Here is a 4,848-nt window from a genome sequence, read left to right on the forward strand (position 1 = left end):
CACCCAATTGTGGGGCGGGCTGGCTGGCCTTCATCACCCCACCCAGGGAGGGACCGAGCAGGGTATCTGCCTCTCCATTCTCCATCCTTCCATCTGTGATACCTGTCACCATTGCCAGCCCTCCCCAAAGTGAGTTCAGCTCAATCCCTGAATGTAAAAGGGCTTGGGTGGGGGGGCTCCACTCCAGTGCCCCCTGATTCCCAGCAACAGGACCTGATCTCAGGACGGTGGCCACAGCTGCAGAGCATAGATCTGTTTCAAGAAAAGTTGGGAATGCAGACTTTCGTATGAGCCCCTACTCCAAAAGGTGGCAGTTTATTCACATTGTGGCAAAGACACCTTCAAGAGTAACATAAGTGGGTAAAGTCAGGGCCAAACTGGGCCATTTCCTCATCCAATCTCTCTGAGGCACGTGGACAGAACCAAGTCTCAGCTCTTTGCAGGACACTTCCAGGGTTTTTTAAGCCTAAAGGACAATAGTCTGTCTCCATTCTTGTTCTTTGGGATATTTTCATCATTAGATAAAAGGATGCATACATTGGAGCAATCCTCTCGAGATACAATATTCCAGTTGCACCCATGTGATGACGACAGTGCCCCTCAGAGGGAGGGAGCTGACAGATGGGGAACAGGGAATTCTGAAAACCAAAGCGATGACAGAGATGCTAAGCTTTCCTTCACATGTCTGACACCCCTCCTCAGGCAGCCTGCAGGCTGGGCATCTGCTGGACCATTACCACTTGATGTCCTGGCAGGCTGCCCTGGGCCCTGCTAGGCAAGAGGGCCACCTTGGCCTAGGGAGAGTCATCTCCCCGCCCCCCCCCCCGCCCCCGCCCCCCCCCCCCGCCCTCAGCCACTCCTGGTACAGCTCCTGCACATGGGCGCTGGTCTCTGGGAACCACACCGGGATGGCAGTGTAGATGCCTTCCATCTGCCACAGCAGTGCCCTGTCTGCACACCTGTCATCCGTCTGGGCCTGGCCCCTGTCATTTAGGCATGTCCTGCGCAGGCCAGGACCTCCACGAAGTGGTAGGGGAACTTGCCCCTCTAAAGCTTCAGGACCATTTCTGGATGTTCTGAAAGCCATAAATAGCCTCAAAGCGTAGCAGAACCTGTCCGTCCCTTTCAAGGGTGACCTCCTGGAAGTCTTTGTTCCTCAGGGTGCAGTAGGTGAGCACCCCCACGTCCTCATTGTACAGCTCCTTGGCCATGTGCCTGAAGATGTGCACCAGGTACCCATCGGAGCTGGCACCCTCGTGGAGCCTCACCTCCTCCTTCATGTCTCCAAACAGAGTGTCCACAGCGGCGTCATTCGAGGCAAGGTCACTTTGCTCCATTATCTGAACAACTTCACCTGAGGTTAACACACAGTCAGCACCCCAGGAACTATGTAAAGCTGTGGGGACATCTTCGCAAAGGGCCTCCAGTTTCCTGTCATAACCCGGGGCCACAATGACATGGAAAATCTTGTCTGGGGACAGGTTCTGCCGTCTGGAGAAGTAATCCTTCACCAGAGAGCCCATGATCTGCTGGGGAGACTTGGCCGTGCAGAGGTGGGGGTGATGGGGTGACCCAGCACTGCTCTGCATATTGGACCCAGCTGGGGCAGGCGGAGGTCAGCATGGGTGGCCGGGGCTCTTCCTCACGGTGCCGGCAGTACTAACACATAAATGCCTTCTGACTCTCCAGGATGCTGAAGTCCGCAGCTATCTTCATGTCAAAGACAGTGCGCCCCAAGGCTTTTGAGGAAGCCACAGAGCCTTCTGGATGCATCAGTGACACTGAGGCTAATGTAGCAGCAAAATAAGGCAGAGACTGAGGACGCACACACTGCCAGCACCTTGTGCTATGAGGTGTCACATTTCTTATTAAGGTTCAGAACACGGAAGAAGTCCTCAGAGTTCTGTTGAGAAACTTGGACTCCTTCCTCTGTGGTCACACAACTGTCACACGCCAGGCAGTCACTCAGAAATATTTGGCATCTGCCAACTTATGGAATTCTCCCTTCTCTCCGTTCTCCTGAGCCAGCCTCCAGACATTGACTGTGGCATTCTCTTGGTCATCAGTTCTTGTTTTTTTACTACATTCCTTCTGTGCGCAGTGCTCACACTTCATCTGGAGCAGGGCGGGCGAGGGCTGGCTCAAGTGACCTGGAGGAAGCATGAGGAGAGCAGGCAACGCTGGTCGCCCCTGGCACTGCTGATGGTATCCTTTCTTCCTTGTGGAGCGTCTATGGAGGGGAACTTGCTGCAGTCCCCAAGGCCGAGTTCCAGGAGGTGGGTAGCGCTGTTGGGATTGTGCCGGCAGCGCTGGTCCGTTGGTGCCTGGCCTGTCCTCTGGAGATTGAACCTTCAGGACTACTAAGGGAGCCAGTCCCAACCTCCGCCCCACCTCCGCCACTGATTGATTGGAATCTGAGTGCCGGGAGGAGGGACCAAGAGGCCTGTCTTCGAGCCGCTGGCCAGTCCCTGCCAAGCCACTCACTCAGGTTCCCTGTTAGCCCTCCCTTGATCAATAGAAGCCTGCAGGCCAGGGAAGGGACCAAGCGGTCTGCTTTCCGCCTGCTCACCAGTCGCTGCTGCCACGAATTCATCAGAGCCTGAAGGACCCTGGTTCCCCTGTTAGCCATCCCCTGATCAATGGAGCCTGAGGACCAGGGGATAGACCAGTCACCCCTTTGGTCATTTTGGACATTACAGACCCTGGCTCTTTATATATATAGACTAGAGGCCTGGTGCATGAATTCATGCACATGCGGGGTCCCTCAGCCTGGCCAGCGATCAAGGCCTATCGGTGGGGCCAGCTACCCAGGGGGAGGGACTGCAAGAGGTTGGTCTGCTGGAACCCCCTTTCCCTCCCCCCCCCCCAATCAGGGTCCAGGGGGAGGGGGGAGGGAGGTTGGCTGTGGGAGTGCACTGACCACCAGGAGGCAGCTCCTGCACTGAACATCTGCCTCCTGGTGGTCAGTGCGCATCATAGCAACTGGTTGACTGGTCATTCTGGTCATTCCGGTCATAATGGTTGCTTAGGCTTTTATATATATAGCTAGTAATTTAGTCACCACCAAGTAAATGTAATCACCACCACTGCCATCACTTTGGATTTTTGGACCATTTTCTCCCAAGAAATGTATTAAGTAGTTAAGACACACAGAAAAATTTAGATGGCTTCAAAATCTGTCATCACAATGCTGCTATATTTGAAGAATTCTCCTGAGCTTCTCTTTCTCAACTGAGGGAAGATAGTGGAACATCTTTTGTGTACAAATTTGAAATAGAGACAAGCCCATTTATGCTATCAATCTTGGAAAACTGGTCTCTGAAAAATCAAAGTTTTAGATTTTTTCAAATGACATGATATGAGACTATATAAGGTTTAAAGTGTTCATTACATTAATAACCTAATAAATTAATTAACACTAGATTGCCCAAGGAAGTCATTTTGACTATTTTTTAATTTCAATTAGAAAAACAATTATGTATATAAGGACACAATGTCTTAGAATTTTGTGACTTTTTTTACAACATATGAATGCGTTTATTAATAATTGTAGTTACCTCCCCCTCCTTCATTTCCGGTATATATATGTGTTATACCTATACTGCCCAAAAGCAGTCATTTTGACTGCTTGGGGGGGGGGGGTGGGGGTGGAAATTATGACTCTTATTATTGAATTGAGTAAATTTCTTATATGACCAGGTCGGCTCTGTATTGAAATAACAGTTTTCATTTTTTTTTCGATTACCGTCACATGATAACATACAAGTACATGATAAATTGTCGATACTTGATAAGTTGCAGTTGCTCAATAAGCTAAACTAGTACTTGTTACTCGAATCTTTATGCAGTGATACTTGTTCTAATAAGTTGTTTATTGTATTTCTTTTGTGCCCTAAATTCATGAAAGAAATGTCGAATAGAAGTGAGTTATTGGAAAAGCTAAGGAACATAAGTGAAGAGTTCTCCGATATTATTCTTTCACAATGCAGTCATTTTGACTGCTTTTGGGCAATATAGGTATATACTAAATTTCAGTCTTTCTAGTGTTAAGGAGTTATCTTACTAAAAAGCATTTGTGAGTGCTGGAAAGGAGTCAAAAGTATAAAATATGATGAAGTTTTGTGGGTTTATATGGAATATTTTGCAGTTGAGATTACTTTTCACTTCCCCCTAAGCAAAAGATGCTTGGTTTTACTGTGTGTTCTAACAACGATTTTGATAGACCATTTACAGTCTGACATCCAGGTATCTCGGGCAGCCAGGTAGGTCTGTTTGGATGCAAGAACTCCTTACACTCTATATGGATATTAACAAACATTGCTATTTCTGGGAAAGGTAATCCCTTCAAAGTATACTGTTACATTATTAACTCACTTGTTTTCCAAAGCATAGGACCACCTTCTCTCAAGATCTTTAAATCATACTATTTTGTAAAGCTGCTTATTTACACAGCTTAGAAACATTGATAGTTCATCAACCTCCTGATTTTATGGCCAATCTTTAAACATGCTAATTTGTCATACCTTTTGAAACTCCTTCCTTCACCATTGTGGTTTTCCTTAGTAATTCCCAATCATGTCATATTTAATGGAAACAATACTGGTAATTACATTGGTATATAGCCCTTTTCTCTTGGGTATCTCCAAATGGTTTCCAGATTGGTGGGGGTCAGTTTTCAAAAGCTCCCTGTGAAGAAAGAGGGGAAGGGATTAGTTCCCAATCAAGGCAGGGGAGTGAGGCTCAGCACAGGACTGCACCATTACCTATGCCATTCAGCACATCTGAATGCGGAAACGTTTCCATTCTGACCCAATGGCCCAATGAGCTGAAACGTACCTATTTGGCAGG

The 4,848-nt window shown here is 48.0% G+C and overlaps 1 pseudogene across 1 annotated transcript; it reads right to left on the bottom strand.

Moving 5' to 3' along the window:
* Positions 1 to 219: 219 nt before the first annotated feature.
* On the bottom strand, positions 220 to 2,115 carry LOC308515490 (nuclear prelamin A recognition factor-like; annotated as a pseudogene). The gene is made up of 3 exons: positions 1,990 to 2,115; positions 848 to 1,846; positions 220 to 252 (listed from the first exon to the last, which is right to left on the bottom strand). The product of its transcript is annotated as a nuclear prelamin A recognition factor-like (transcript).
* Positions 2,116 to 4,848: the final 2,733 nt, after the last annotated feature.

The sequence above is a fragment of the Myotis nattereri genome, assembly GCF_964212035.1.
Source record: "Myotis nattereri genome assembly, chromosome: 3".
Taxonomy (NCBI): domain Eukaryota; kingdom Metazoa; phylum Chordata; class Mammalia; order Chiroptera; family Vespertilionidae; genus Myotis; species Myotis nattereri.